The sequence below is a fragment of the Ursus maritimus genome, unplaced genomic scaffold (assembly GCF_017311325.1).
Source record: "Ursus maritimus isolate PB19 unplaced genomic scaffold, ASM1731132v1 scaffold_9, whole genome shotgun sequence".
Classification (NCBI taxonomy): domain Eukaryota; kingdom Metazoa; phylum Chordata; class Mammalia; order Carnivora; family Ursidae; genus Ursus; species Ursus maritimus.
In genome coordinates, this window is record NW_024427107.1 from 1,335,804 (window position 1) to 1,353,028 (window position 17,225).

At 38.9% G+C, this 17,225-nt stretch overlaps 1 pseudogene; it reads right to left on the reverse strand.

Moving 5' to 3' along the window:
* Nucleotides 1-14,161: 14,161 nt before the first annotated feature.
* On the reverse strand, nucleotides 14,162-14,849 carry LOC103677416 (annotated as a pseudogene).
* Between the last annotated feature and the right edge of the window lie 2,376 nt (nucleotides 14,850-17,225).

Consider the following 17,225-nt stretch of genomic DNA (forward strand, 5'->3'; position numbering starts at 1 on the left):
ATGCCATCCTGATCAAAATACCAATGATATTTTTCAAAGAACTGGAACAAACAGCCCTTAAATTTGTGTGGAACCAGAAAAGACACCGAATTGCCAAGGAGTGTTGAAAGGGAGACACTAAGCTGGGGGCATCACGTTGCCAGATTTCAAGCTATACTACAAAGCTGTGATCACCAAGACAGCATGGTACTGGCACAAAAACAGACATATAGACCAATGGAACAGAATAGAGAACCCAGAAATGTTACCTCGGCTCTTTGGGCAACTAATCTTTGACAAAGCAGGAAAAAACATCCAGTGGAAAAAAAACAGTCTCTTCAATGAATGGTGCTGAGAAAATTGGAGAGCTACATGCAAAACAATGAAACTTGACCACTCTCTCACACCATACACAAAGATAAACTCTAAATGGATGATTAACCTCGATGTGAGATAAAAAGCTTCTGCATAGTAAAGAAACAGTCAACAAACCAAAGAGGCAATGCACAGAATGGGAGAAGATATTTGCAGATGACACTACAGATAAAAGACTGGTATCAAGATCTATAAAGAACTTCTCAAACTCAATACCCAAGAAACAAATAATCAAATAAAAAAATGGGCAGAAGATATGAACAGACACTTTGCCAATGAAGACACACAAATGGCTAACAGACACATGAAGAAGTGTTCAAAATCATTAGCCATCAGGGAAATTCAAATCAAAACCACATTGAGATTCTATCTTACACCAGTTAGAATGGCAAAAATTGACAAAGCAAGAAACAACAAATGTTGGAGAGAATGTGGAGAAAGGGGTACCCTCTTACGCTGCTGGTGGGAATGCAAGTTTGTACAGCCACTTTGGAAAACAGTGTGGAGGTTCCTCAAAAAGCTAAAAATAGAGCTACCTACGACCCAGCAATTGCACTACTGGGTATTTACCCCAAAGATACAGATGTAGTGAAAAGAAGGGCCATATGCACCCCAATGTTCATAGCAGCATTGTCCACAATAGCCAAACCGTGGAAGGAGCTAACATGCCCTTCAACAGATGACTGGATTAAGAAGATGTGCTCCATATATACAATGGCATATTACTCAGTCATCAGAAAGAATGATTTCCCAACATTTGCATCAACATGAATGGGAATGGAGGAGATTAGGCTAAGTGAAATAAGTCAAGCAGAGAAAGACAATTTTCATATGGTTTCACTCATTTGTGGAACATAAGGAATAGCAGGGAGATCGTTAGAAGGAAGGGAAAATGAAGGAGGGGGAGAAACAGAGGGGGAGAAGAACCATGAGAGACTATGGACTCCAGGAAACAAACTGAGGGTTTTAGAGGGGAGGGGGTGGGGGCTGGGCTAGCTCAGTGAAGGGTATTAAGGAGGGCAGGTATTGCATGGGGCGTTGGTTGTTATACACAAATAATGAATCGTGGAACACTACATCAAAAACTAATGATGTACTGTATGGTGACAAACATAATAATAAAAAAATCTGCTGGTAAATGCCTAGAAGTGTCATTGTTGGATTATATAAGACTATGTCTAGCTTTATAAAAAACTACCAATATTTCTTCCAAAATTTTCATTCCTACTGGAAATGAATGAGAGTTCCTGTTCCTGTTCCTCACCAGTAATTGGTATAGATTCATGGGGTTTTAAAATTTTGTTTATTGTACTTTTTTAGCTGTAAAATATCCATTTGCTTCTTCTTTATACCTTCTTTTTCTTTTCTGAGACTTACTCTATTTTCATTTGTTTTTCTTCCCCTCTTGGTCTTCTCTGACTGCACCGCATCATGGGAGTTGGGATGCTTCATCACAGCTTAGTGAGGGTTCATGCTCACCACGTCTAGGCTCTGCACTCAGCCTTTGCTGCCAGAGGTAGAGATGGGGGCTGGAATGAGCGGCTATCATCTAAAAGTTTTTGTCTTGTTAGGCTGCCCAGTTCCTGATCCTTAGGCTAAAGAGATCAGGCTTTTCTAGGTGCTTTTTGTCTGTCTGTGCCCATTGGAATTTTCATGTTGCTACCTTCTCTAGCACCAGTCTATATAAGGCAAATAAAACCAGAGAAACTCAGCATCATGTTGTTTATTGGGTCCAGGTTTTCCTGCTTGGTTTGCATTCTTCTCTACACCTTTCAGTGTCTGCTTTTGTTAGATTTATATATACAACGTCCAGGTTTTTTAGCTATACTTAATGAGAGGAATAAGAATAAGTATGTTTACTCCATCTTTCTGAAAGAGAAAGTCTTCAAAATGGATTTTTAAGAATTGAATTTGTACCCAAAGTCTTACTGATTTCTACCATTAATTATAATTATTTATGTGTAGATTCTTTGCAAATTTTTATGTAGTAAATTATACTAATTGCTTTTCTAATAATAGATCAACCCTACATTATGGTTATAAACCCATATCATCTTTCATCTAAAATAGTTTGTGTAACATTTGAATTATTTACTCCTTCAATATGTGCTAGAGCTTGCTGGTAAAATCTTGTATGGCTGGTGTTTTTATTATGAGAAGATTGTAAAGTAGTATTTCAATTTCTTTAATGCTAACAATACTATCAGGTTTTTATTTCCTGTTGAATCACTTTTGATTATAAGAATTTCTAATATTTCACCACATAAACCCTACAAAAAATCAAAATTGTAAATGTTTGTACCATTTTCAGTTGTGCTCAGAGGCAAATGGACACTTAACTTAGATGGCAGATATTTGTATCATCTGTTTAGCTTACTTCCTTTATAAAGATGTGGTTCTGTATCTTGTAACAACTATGGCCATATTTGAATTACCTCAGGAAATAATTAGATATTTGCTTGTGTGGCTAGTATTCTTAGAATAAATATCTGAATATTTTGCTCAGAATTATTTTTATTTCCCAGAAGTAAGAAAAAACAATACTGTAGATTTTTTTGGTTGAGATCTACCATAGCATCAAATAAGGCATCTTCCTTAGATCTTAAGGTGGCTATAGAAATTTGAGGATTTATTTAATTAATTCTTATAACATTTACAAGATTTCTCCCAGGCAGGCAGGTCTCTATGGAGGCTTCATCTTTCCTTAAGAAGTAGAAATATTATTTCTTTAAAGACTTGCTTATAGGAAGAAACCAATCAACCGACTCACTTCTTTCTTCTTTCTGCTATGAATTTTCTGGTGGATGACAATTGTCATTTATTCTACTTCATCTCACCTGCAGATCCCCTATCTCCAACTTGTGTAAGTACATTTGGTGACATTTTTACCGGGAGAATTTCTCATTATTGCTCCATAAAGTGGCCCACTCTATTTTGGTAAAATCTTGACCTTTGAACCCCTGGGATTATTTTTATCATCATCATCATCATCAATCATCATCATCATCATCATCATCATCAATCATCACTACTACTTTAAAAGAAAGTAGCATACAACTAATAATAATAAAAAAAGATTTTATTTTTTTATTTTTATTTTTTAAATTTTTTATTTTTATTTTTTTTGATGTAAAGTTCGATGATTCATTAGTTGCATATAACACCCAGTGCACCATGCAATATGTGCCCTCCTTACTACCCATCACCAGTCTATCCCATTCCCCCACCTCCCTCTCCTCTGAAGCCCTCAGTTTGTTTCTCAGAGAAGGTAGCATAGCTTTGAATCTTCCTAGGCAGAGATATCCAGAGATTTTAAGTGCATCTGATTGACTGGTAGTAATTGTATTGGTGGCATATATGTTTTGTATTTTTCATCTTTTCTCTAGAGTTTAGAATTCAGTCACAAGTAAGTATTAGTTGTCTTTAAAAAGATAGTTTTGTCCCAACTTTCCAGAGACAAATATGTAGATTATTTTAGATGGTGGATTTAGAAGATCTCTCTGTAACTCTCACTGTAGCTTCTCAGCAACATACACTCCCTACCAGTTTCCTTAATGGCATCTTTGTCTTTTTTTTTTTTTTTTTTAAGAATCTGGGGACTTACTCTTTGAGGAAAATGGAAGATCATGTCAATATGTGTTGCCAATTCCACTTGAAGAAGCCCAAGGGAAAAGGATAAAGTGAAAGGAATTCCAACAGAAACTCACTTGATAAATATTCTCTGACATCAGCATGCACTGAGATTCATGTAAGCTGAGAGCAGGCTTCAGGGATCTCATTAAAATGAATTTACCATGATGAAATATTTTTCTGTCCTTCTGTGAAATAATTACTTTCTTACTGGAAGTAATTGATTATGAGCACTTTGCTCTGCAAGCCAACTGGGGTAAATCTAAATTGAGATTAAGTGATTATGTCCTGCTTATATATCCCATTTCACTTCAATTGTCCAGCTCCTGAAAGAAAATACACCTATACTCCTAAACCACTTATGGAAACAAAATTATACATGCAAAATAATCCAGTTGCTGAAAAATTAAGGAGTTATCTTTGCATGATAGCTCTTCTCTACTGAGTGTAGAATGGTTTTCATCTTACTTCAGGAAGTTAAGGGTTATCTCCCTTTTATATTCAACGTCTATAATCTAGAAATGAGTTCTAATTGTGCTTTTGTTCCAAGAAAATTTTACTACAGCAGAAAAGTTTTAGTTCTCAATAATATAATTTTCTTTTTATTTCAGTGGTTCCTAAGGTTTCAGAATTTTTTTGAGATTTTTATCAGTTGGACTGCTTCCTTAGAAAAATGCACATATATACACAAAATTTTGTCTAGTACGGTTTGATAATTGCTATGGACTCATGGCTCCTGGTTGCTGTGTAATTCCTATTCTCCTCCTTTCCCAATGGGAGGGAGTTTTTATTGCAACTATGCACGTTGGATATGTTAATGGGGAAGATAGCTTTTTAGGTCATATGTTCATAGGTCACTGGGCCTTGAGAAGCCACATTTGGACCTGATCATGAGGATATCACCCAGAGTTCCTAGACTTCAAGCAGAATGAAGTAACAAGGTGAGTCCTCAGGGTTGATCTCCTATGGGGAAGGACTGAGGGTATTCTCTGTATTGAAAGGGTAGGTGTGGATATTGGATAGCCAAAGGTAGACTGTGGTAGACTGCTGTTTGCTTACCCATATCCACTCATCCCTTTTATATTACATTGTGTTTCTGTTTGTTAGATATTCCAGTTTTTCCTATGATGCCCTTCACATTGGGAAGTTATACATTATCCTATATTTAATAAGCCAAGAGTGGCCATGTGATGTGCTTTAGTCATTGAAATGAGGACAGAATTAATGTGTGCCATTTCTAGACAGATTCCTTTGTAGCTAGTACCGGGATTGCTTCTTTTATTCTTTCTATAATATTGGACATATATCAGATGGTGGTGCTCCATTGGCCTCTGTTCTGGAGGGAAGATGACATGGGAGCAGAGTAGCAGCTGGACCTGGATGAACATGTGACCATTACTGAAAGCCACTAGGATTTTGGGTCATTTGTTGCTGCAGCAAAACTTAGTTTGTTATGACTAATACATTCTTCCTCTTTGATATCAAAGTCCATATATTTCCAATTTTCTCACTATGCTCTGTGCTCTGGGATGCTGATCTCTATGGACTGTATCCCCCAGGCTTCCTTTTTTTCTGGCTTTGGTTGTGTTCAACTGATGGGAGGCATCAGTAGTATATTGGAGAGGGGAGGAAAGAAAGCTGAGTATTTAACCCTTGGCTTCTTCCTTGCCAGGCTGTAGGTTAGAGATGTCTGTGTTTCTCTACCTAAGACCTCAGTGATCTCCTCTTTCCCCTCGGACCCAGAGGTAATGGCCTTCTGCTGTCGTTATGTGTCTGGTCAAATCTTATTATTTACCTTTATTAAGCTCTTCTTAGTTATCCCCAAACCTTGGTAAAATGGGCATTGTTGCAGGATGGATGAAATAAGTGAGAAAGAGCAGATTAAGCCACCAACACTCCCAGGAAGGACATTCAGAACATAACCCCTTTTGGGGCACTGGATGGATCAGTTGGTTAAGCATCTGCCTTCACCTTAGGTCATGATCCTGGGGTCCTGGGATCGAATCCCGCATCTGGCTCCCTTGTCTGGGGGAGTCTGCCTCTCCCCCCGCCTCTGCTGTGCTCTCTCTGTCAAATAAACAAAATCTTTAAAAAAAGGAACATAACCCCTTTCAGTGGGAAGGCAGGGGCCTCAGTAGCATTGTCTTTGTGCATTAAGGACAACACAATATATTTATTATATCTGCTGAGGATATTAGATACAGCAATGAAATATTTGCAAACAAATATTTGGCCTGAATTTGCAGTCATTCTCATGGTCTACTGAGTCCTGAAAAAGGGCCATTATCCCAAATTCTCAGGAAAGGAAACTGCCAATTTGGGAACTTAATGACTCACAACAAGGCCACCTAGAATACCAGCATACAGGCACTGTTTATAGCTGTGGTAAGCAGAATTTCTGGAATGCCATCTCCCCTCCCCCCAAGCTGTCCCACCCTGCTCCCCAGAACCTGTGAATGTGATGAGATATCACTCCCTTGATTGTCTTATGTTAAATGGCACAGTTGACCTTAAATTAAGGAGATTAACTGGATTATCTGGGTGGGTCCAGTATACTTGGAGTAACCCTTAAAAGCAGAGAGCTTTCTTTGGCTGGTGGCAGAAGAAATCAGACAGATTTGAAGCATACGGGGGATTTGATGCACTGTTGCTGTCACTGCCTGGAGAATGTTTCGTCATCTCATTGTGTATAGTCAACTGACTTTGTGACTAGCAAATCTACACAAATTAGGGAAAATGCAGGAAGTTGGAGGCTATCTTTTTTGCTTAAAGCAGCTTGAAGGAAATGATGGCTGCTGTCCTTTAGGATTATGGAATCTCTATCATGGAATGTATTACTGGAATGTACTTGTATTGCTTGTGGTCCTTAGTCTCCCACGTGGAGCTGTGCTGGTGTGCCATGCTGTGTGGCAGCAACCTTGTGCTGTCACCCTCTGTCCAGTCTGTCTTTCTTTCAAGCGTTGCACTTTTCATCTAACATTATGGCACCAGAGTGTGTCCTAGCCCAGCCCACAGATCACTGGCTGCAGGGTCTTGGGCCAGACTCTGCAGCCTGCTCTGAGCTCCTGAGTTAACAGACCTGGGACAAGCCTGGATTGGCATTTTCACAAATTACCCCATGACGCTCTGTACTGTGAGGTTTGAAAGCAACTGGCCTAGAAGGAGTATCTTGAAAAAATATTCTTAAGGGCACATCTGTGTTACTACAGTCTATGGCACCCTGCTTTTGTTAAAAAGTTGACTTGAGTAAATCATACTCTTAGAAATTGTAGCTTATCCTGAATCTTTGATTTGGACAGGGGACTCGTCTCCCCATGAGCTCTGATGTCAGTCGAGCTCTGAGCTACTTTACTCAGCTGATTAGAGAAAGTTCCTGGGTTAACATAAAGATGCGAACCACCTTGGCATAGAGACTAACTCTGCTCCACATGGGAAGAGCCTAGGTCCTTATTTCAGCCAATGTCTCATGCTTGGTCACAACAGAGAGTGAGGGATTACCGTCAATACTAGCAAGATCGTCCAGAAGTGCATGTTCTGCAGAGAATGGTTGAGCAGGTTGGAATCTGGAACTTAATGTTTCTAACCATTTTGGCTCAATAGAAATTTAAATTGTTTATGCATGTGGCCTATTTTGGCAATTTGTGCCATGTCAAAGGTCTGAAATGCAACTGCTCATTTGGAGTCATTTATTTGAATTCTTGTGTGTTTTCTGGTTGATGGCAGGTCTTTTAAAGATGGTATAATTAAAAAGCTGCACATACACACAAGGAGACCTTGGATGGCATGGCTAATGCATTTGAGGAATTAAAAAATTACAATAAAAATAAACAGAAGTATATCCATATCAACTATATCAATGAGATTTGAAACAAAGTTATTTGCATACTTGTTGAAAGAACATTTGATCTGTTCCCTGTGAGGAGGAAGGCAGTCATGCATTAAGGACAATTACAAAACAGAAATGAACCGCAGCACTTTGGCTTGATCTACCCAAATCAGTTTACAGTAATAAAACATTTTCTTTACTTTTGAAAAAATGATGAAAGCCATGCCAGCTCTAGAATACTATGATTTGGCTAATCTCTCTCAACTCTCTTGACTATTATTGAGAAGAAAGGCTTTTTGTCTTGAAATACACTTTTTCTTACATTAAGCCCTGATAACTCACAAACATCAGTGAAAGAACAAAAGGACATTACAAAGAAGCTGTCTTGGAGGAAAATTGATGGAGATGTGGTAATTTCACAGGGCCGTTCCTTGGGGCTGTCACTGTGCCAAAGGTCCCTGAGCCCCTCCACTGTGGAGGGCAGCAGCCTCTGAGGGAGCCTGGTCTGGTTAACATGGCAATTAAGCCACCTATCCCAGCCAGGCTTTTCTAGTTGAGGAGAAAAGGGTTTGAAGCTGCAGGGAAGTTGATAGAGCCTGGAAACCATTAGTGAACTTCTAGTAAGACTTGGAAATATATTTATATCTTGAAAAATTTTGTATTCACCAAAATTCTTTCAAAATGATGTGGCTGAGCATCCGTAATTGGACATAGGGAAATCAGTTCCTGGGGATATATGGGATTGAGGAAGAAGGTATGTAATGAGAAATAGGGAAAGGATGGACCATCCAATAAGGGCCTTTGGGAGGACTGCCTACCTGATGGGGAAATAATTAGAGTCTTGCCTTTCACCAAACACAAAAGTAAATTCTAGATGAAATATATTTCTAAAATGGAAAGGTGCTAAAAGAAAACTTATAGAGGGATCTTTCCATAACCTTGGGGTTATGAAGAGTTTACTAAGCAACACACAAATTCTGAACACCATCAAGGAATTGATTGACAGATCCAACCAACAAAAACAAAACTCTCAAACCACTTCTGATTAGTGAAAGACATGATAAACAAAGTTAAAACAAGAGCCAAAGATCAGAAGAAAATATTTGCTGCACATAGAACAGCATGAGTTATAGTCATAATAAAGAGTTCACACAAATCAATAAGAAAAAAGCAAATGACAGAAGGAGGGATAAAGTCCCAGAAAAACAACAACAACAATGACCAGTAAGTACTGAAAAGATGCTCAACCTCCCTAGTAATCAGGGGAGCAAAAACTAAAACATCAGCAAGTTGCCATATTTTACTGGTTAGATTGGCAAAAGTTAAGAAGATAGAGATCATATCTGGAGTTGGTGAGGGACACAAGGAAACGTGAACTCATATCCTGTGGTGCATATTATTGCAACAATTTTGATTGTATTTTTGCGATAGCCAAGGTCTAGAAAAATTAAAAATGCACATTTTGACCAGCAATTCCATTTTTGGAATACGGCTTACATGAATACTTGCATATGGACACAAGATAAATAAAAAACACAAAATTTTTATTTATATTTTTATATACTATATGTTTTATATCTATATTTATATATTAATATATATTTATATAATATATATGTTATATATTATATATATTTATATAAATAGATATATATTTATATTTATATTAAATTTAAAAAAATTTAAATATACCCTGCATTGCTACACAGTGAAAATTGGAATCAACCTGAATGTTCACTGGGTGTTATAAGCAAATAATGAATCATGGAACACTACATCAGAAACTAAGGATATACTGTATGGTGACTAACATAACATAATAAAAAATTATTAAGAAAAATGAAAAAAAGGAAAAAACAAACAAACAAAACAAACAAACAAACAAACAAAAAATCCCTGAATATTCATTAGTGGGGGACTGGTAAACAATTTTTTGGTGCCTATATATATATATATATATATAATGAAATATGTTGAGGAATTGAAAATGTAAGTTAGATATATAGATACAGACAGAAAATTCTCCAATATATATTCACTGACATTCTTTTTTTTTTTAAGATTTTATTTATTTATTTCACAGAGATAGACAGCCAGCGAGAAAGGGAACACAAGCAGGGGGAGTGGGAGAGGAAGAAGCAGGGTCCTAGAGGAGGAGCCTGATGCGGGGCTCGATCCCATAACGCCAGGATCACGCCCTGAGCCAAAGGCAAACGCTTAACAACTGCGCCACCCAGGCGCCCCTCAGTGAAATTCTTTTTATCTCAAAAACAGTACCAAAAAAATCTGTAATACAAAAGGATCTAGCAGATAGTAGGCACTCAATGACTATTTAATGAATAAAACATATGTAAATGTATAGGAAAACTTCTGGAAGGACATGAGGCAAAGTGTGCAGAGCAGTCACCTATAGGGAAGGCAGAGGGATTTGGGATTTGGGAAAGAAGCAAAGGTGCACTTACATATCATACTGCATATGTCTTTCTATTGTTTGCATGTTTATTTCAAGATAGTTTTAAAGAAGTTGTGCCAAAGGGAGTGATTTCACTTCCATCTATACGGTGAAGATGGGTGCTTAGGTATGGAAATATTAGGTTGTCTTTTTGATGGCTTTGTTGTTGTTATTATTATAATACTTAAGTAGTATTTAGTGGCATAAAAATGAATTAATTACGTAGATATAATACTCAGTACAAATAAAGTAACTTGTGAAACAAATCTCAAAAATATTTGTCAGTGGTGGGGTGACAGAGGGGCTGTTGACTGGAAAGGGCCTGGGGTTGTCTTCTGGGATGCTGGACATTTTTCACCGTTTGACTATTGGTCCCATAGTGTACAAATAAGTATAATTTTTTATAATAATTTTTTATTATGTTATGTTAGTCATCATACAGTATATCCTTAGTTTTTGATTTAATATTCCATGATTCATTATTTGTGTATAACACTCAGTGCACCGTGCAATATGTGCCCTCCTTAATACCCATCACCGGCCTATCCCAGTCCCCCATCCCCCTCCCCTCTGAAGCCCTCAGTTTGTTTCCCAGAATCCATAGTCTCTCATGGTTCATTCCCCCTTCTGTTTACCCCCCCTTCATTCTTCCCTTCCTTCTCCTACTGATCTCCCTGCTATTTCTTATGTTCCATAAATGAGTGAAACCATACGATAATTGTCTTTCTCTGCTTGACTTATTTCACTTAGCATAATCTCCTCCAGTCCTGTCCATGTTGCTGCAAATGTTGGGTAATCGTTCTTTCTGATGGCTGAGTAATATTCCATTGTATATATGCACCACATCTTCTTAATCCAGTCATCTGTTGAAGGGCATCTCGGCTTCTTCCACAATTTAGCTATTGTGGACAATGCTGCTATGAACATTGGGGTGCATATGGCCCTTCTCTTCACTACATCGGTATCTTTGGGGTAAATACCCAGTAGTGCAATTGTTGAACCATAGGGTAGCTCAATGTTTAGCTTTTTAAGGGACCTCCACACTGTTCCAAAGTGGCTGTACCAACTTGCATTCCCACCAACAATGTAAGAGGGATCCCCTTTCTCCACATCCTCTCCAACATTTGTTGTTTCCTGCCTTGTCAATTTTTGCCATTCTAAGGTGGTATCTCAATGTGGTTTTGATTTGAATTTCCCTGATGGCTAATGATATTGAACATTTTTTCATGTGTCTGTTAGCCATTTGTATGTCTTCATTGGAAAAGTTCTTATCTTCTGCCCATTTTTTGGTTTGATTATTGTTTGTCACGTTTTGAGTTTGAGAAGTTCTTTGTAGATCTTGGATACCAGTCTTTTATCTGTAGTGTCATTTGCAAATATCTTCTCCCGTTCTGTGGGCTGTCTCTTGGTTTTTTTGACTGTTCCCTTGGCTGTGCAGAAGCTTTTGATCTTGATGAAGTCCCACAAGTTCACTGTATCTTTTGTATCTCTTGCCTTTGGAGATGTGTCATGAAAAAAGTTGCTGTGGCCAATGTCAAAGAGGTTGAAGCCTATGTTCTCCTCTAGGATTTTGATGGATTCCTGTCTCACATCGAGGTCTTTCATCCATTTGGGGTTTATCTGTGTGTATGGTGTGAGAGAGTGGTCAAGTTTCATTCTTTTGCATGGAACTGTCCAATTTTCCCAGCACCATTTATTGAAGAGACTGTCTTTTTTCCACTGGAAGTTTTTTCCTGCTTTGTCAAAGATTAGTTGCCCTTGGGCCGAGGGTCCATTTCTGGGTTCTCTATTCTGTTCCATTGGTCTATGTGTCTGTTTTTGTGCCAGTACCATGCTGTCTTGGTGATCACAGCTTTGTAGTATAGCTTGAAATCTGGCAATGTGATGCCCCCAGCTTTGTTTTTCCTTTTCAACAATTCCTTGGCGATTCGGGGCCTTTTCTGTTTCCACACAAATTTAAGGGCTATTTGTTCCAGTTGTTTGAAAAATGTCATTGGTATTTTGATCGGGATGGCATTGAAAGTGTAGATTGCTCTGGGTAGCATGGCCATTTTAACTATGTTAATTCTTGTGGTCCATGAGCATGGAACACTTTTCCATCTTTTTGTGTCTTCTTCGATGTCTTTCAAGAGTGATTTGTAATTTCTAGAGTATAGATCCTTTACGTCTCTGGTTAAGTTAATTCTGAGATAACGTATGATTTTTGATGTTATTGTACATGTAATGGATTCCCTAATTTCTCTTTCTTCAGTCTCATTGTTCGTGTATAGAAATGCAACTGATTTCTGAGCATTGATTTTGTATCCTGCCACATTACTGAATTGTTCTATAAGTTCTAGTAATTTGGGGGTGGAGTCTTTTGTGTTTTCCATATAGAGTATCATGTCATCTGCGAAGAGAGACAGTTTGACCTCTTCTTTGCCGATTTGGATACCTTTTATCCCTTTTTGTTGTCTGATTGCTGTTGCAAGGACTTCTAGTACTATGTTGAGTAATGATGGCAAGAGTGGACATCCTTGTCGTGTTCCTGATTTTAAGAGAAAGGCTTTCAGCTTTTCCCCATTGAGAATGATATTGGCTTTAGGCTTTTCATAGATGGTTTTTATGAAATTGAGGTATGTACCCTCTATCCCTACACTCTGAAGGGTTTTAATCAGGAAAGGATGCTGTATTTTGTCAAATGCTTTTTCTGCATCAATTGAGAGGATCATATGGTTCTTGAGTCTTTTCTTTTGTTGATATGATCTATCACACTGATCGATTTGTGAGTGTTGAACCACCCTTGCATCCCAGGGATGAATCCCACTTGATTGTGGTGGATAATCCTTTTAATGTTGGATCCTATTAGCCAGGATCTTGTTGAGAATTTTGGCATCCATATTCATCAGGGATATCGGTCTGTAATTCTCCTTTTTGATAGGGTCTTTGTCTGGTCAAAAATCCTTTTAACCAGAAGTCTGATTAAATTCAATATTAACTCAAGTTCTCAAAAACCCATTTGGAAAAGCCAACAGGTACATCAGAGAAAAAGCAAGTAACTGCTCATAAGTCTTTGGTGGAAAAGTAAGTTGCATAGTTATACAAGCTCCCCTAATGATTGTCCAGCTCAAATTTTGTGTTTCAAAAATAGGTTTCAATATAATACAAGGAAACCATACAGACATCCTCAGCAGTGCAAAGATGTAACAATGAAGTTTAAGGGTAGAGGAGAGTCTAAATATGATGATATACACAAATAATCTATAAAATAAAATAAGCCCTTCAATCCTAGGAAAAAAAGGGGGAAACCTCACAAATGTAAAACTCATAGAACAAGGACTAACAGCAAGTGGAACTATCCTAAATATTTCCCCATTGACTAACTAAAACACCAAAAGACAGCCCAGGACACCATTAACAGGTAGTTTTCACATACCAAATTTATGTGAATTAGAGGAATTTTTTCTACTCAATTACAATTTCTTCCTTTTTACCTTTTCCCTACTTTTCTCTAGCAACATTTTCCCTTTAGTTTGACCAGTTGAACTCAAAAGGTCTGGAACCTAAAGTGCGTACCAACTCTTACTGGACGAACACTTGGAAAATGCAACTCTAGAAAAGGCAAATTTTAACTGGAGTGACTTGACAAAGTTAAGCAGTTGTTCTCAATGGGACAATGTCCTCCATGTTAGTCACTAGGTTAATGGCTTCTCTTGGCTGAATCACATGACCCACCATGATACTGGCATGCTCTGTGGTGACGTACTAAAGAGCTATGTGCACAAACACCCACCTATTTAAGCTTTCAATAAAACAAAGCATCGTTTTAAACCATTTCAGTGAAATAAATAAGAAACATTGCATTTCTATTGGCCTACTTTGCCTCTTGAGGTGGCTTGGAGTGTTGTTCATGACAGAAGTCACTGCAGATAATTAGTCGCTACTCCACACTCCTTAGGCTTCAATACTACCCACTCTTCAAGACTCAGCACCTTTTTTGCAGCAATAGTGGTATTATTCATTAACATTGTCACTGTCATGGGACCAACACCCCCACAGACTGGAGTGATATACTGGCTTTCTTTCTGATTCTTTCAAAATCCACATCTCCAACCAACTTGGCTTTAGCCATGATGGGATCTCGAACTCTTTTTATTTCCTCATTGATGAGTGCAGCTCCCTCCTTATTCATATCTGCTGTGATCAGATAGGGAATGCCTGCAGCAGAGACCACAATGTCTGCAAGAACTGTATGTTTCTTCAGTTGCTCTTTGGGAGTGTATTGATGAGATATTGTAACAGTGGCATTGCCTCCAGAGTGTTCATGTGTCACATCTGTGTGTAGTAGCACTGCAATGGGCATTCCAACATTTTTTGACCTCCTGGCCACAACCACATTCTTCCCTGGAGTTGGGATGCTGGTTCACTTAATTATTTCCCAGACAGACACCCATGGGATCGCTGGTAACACAATCGCTCTACATTAATTATATAAAGTCATCAACATGGCTTTTTGTCTGGAGAAACACCATTGTAGATCTTTCTCTCATCAATGTGCTCTGGAAGAGGCAGCTGAACAAGAAGGCCATCTACATTATTATCATCATTTTTTAAATTATGTTCAGTTAGCCAAAATATAGTATACATCATTAGTTTTTGATGTAGTGTTCAGTGATTCACAGCAAGTTCTATGCAAGCAAACAATAGGCCAGGGGTTGAGAATTTGAGGCTGCAGGTAGCCTTCAAAAACTTTTCCACAGAGAGATGAAAACAAAATTCTTATTGGGGTGGTAGGAAGGGGGACGTGAAAGATTATATACAATTTCTATCAGTCAGGGTTCGATCAAAGAAGCAGCCCCACTACCCATGATGTGGAATAAAAGAATCATTGTAAGGAGTGCTTTGTGCAACTGTGGGAGAAGCTGGAAGCAAAGGGCTAGGAGGATGGGAGAAAAGTCACTACTCAGGGTTTGCTCCTGGGAGTAGTAGAGAAGTCTCGGTGGCCCTGTCTCTGGGTTTAGTTGTAGGCCAGTAGTCAGCAGAAGTCCTACATCCATCGAAACTTCCACCTTCCTGCCCCTTCACTGGACTGTTTTCTAATCATCCCTTGAAATTCCGTTCAGACATGGCCTCCCCAAGAGCCCTTCAGGACCCTCCCTGCATACCTCGTCTGGCTCTGTTGATCATTTCTATGTGCTTCCATGACCTCAGTGCTAACCTCTGTCACAGCACCTCTTCTGTGGGCATTCCCTGGTAGAGCTCCTGGCAGTTAGTAAGTGCCCCCAAATGTTTGTACAGTTGACTTGAACTCTGTTTCTTCTGAGATCCTGAACTCCTTGAGGGGAAGAATTGTGCTCCTTCCATAAATATTTGCTGACTCAATACAAGGAAGGACAGATGAATGGATAAATGAACAGGACCAGCAGTCTGAACAAAGTCTGAGGGTTCTGAATTTTGTGTGTCCTGTATTTGTTATCTACCCCTTCTTTTACTTATGCTAAATGACCTCCTCGGTGTTCACAGTGCGTCCCTCTGCCCAGGCATTCTGGAAATTGGTGAATATGTTCACATTTGGCTCATATTACCCTTTGTGATATTACATATTTTAATCATTTGTGCTATGTCATCATTTCCCCCAAATTATTCTCATATGAAAGTCCCTCCCAACACTTTAATTGACCTCTTTGGGGTAGTTCCAGTTTTGATATGCCTTTCTTAATGTGTAGTAATATAAAATGGTATGGCATTAGAGATGCAAATGTATGATAATGTTATGCAAGCTTGAGATTTTGCTACAGATAAATCATGGGGAGGCTTGCCAAAGGAGTAACCTGTATGTCAATCATGCTGAATATATATATATATTTAACTAAGGCAACCTGCTTAATGCCCTTCTAACCCTGCAGGGAGCAGAGGTGCATCCTCAGGCCCCTTAAATAGAAATAACTTCTCTTCTCATCCAAGAGTCCCTGATGGTTGCTTTTTGCACCCAGAGCGTTCTGATGTCATGGAGGAAACAAAGGCCTCTTCTGTGATCCTGAGGTGCCAGTTTGGCTGGGCAAAGACAAAGGGACATTTTAAATAAAGTCTCCAGACATTTACTTAGCCTCAAAATTACTTCTCCAAATTTGCACATTGTGCAACAGTGCAGATCTTCAAATGTATTTCTGTAACTGGCTCCAATATGCCTTATGTTGTAACTTTTCTTTTTGTCATGGGGAGGGAATAGGGAAGGGATTAGTTGTCTTTTTTTCCCCTTCCAGAGAACTGCCAAAATAATTTTGACTCTCCCAGATGAAGTAAGTTTTAAAATTGTGGTTCTCCTGAGGTTTGTTTGGAAGAAGACACAGCAATTCTGAGAAACCGATGATGGGGGCTGCCAAGATGCTCCGTTTCCCTGGCTGCGGCTTCTGTTTCCTTGCACCGAGGTCAGCATGAGAACAAAACCACGGTCTTCGAAGGTTGGAGAGGCTTGTTCAAATACTTGTCCTTGCCCACCTAAAAGCTTCCTTCCTCGCATAGCACCATCGCTTTAATCCCAGAGTTTAGAATTTGCTGTGGAGTTTGGATTCTTGCTTCCTCTTGCTCTTTCCCAGGTTGAGCCATTCCTCCTGGCTGGCTTATACCTGGGAAAATTGGGATGCACACTTGGCTCAGGCTATTTTTGAGGTGTGCAGTTTCCAGGAAATTGGAGACTGCCATCCCATATCATTCCATCTCTCCACCCTGGGGTTTGAGATAGAATAGGAAGGGTTGGGGCAAAGGGCTGAATAAGAATTATTCAGGAGTTATATAAGAACCTAGAATTTCAGAACTGCAAGATCCTTTTAGACAGAGTTGCAGAGAAGAAGGAGCAGAATTAACTGAATCAGGTTGACCTGGGGGGCATGGCTCAGTTTGACCAGAGAGGGCTGACACCTGCACTGGCTGACACACTACACAGCCTTGGGGAGATTGGTAAAGCAGCAATTTCTTGCAATGGAA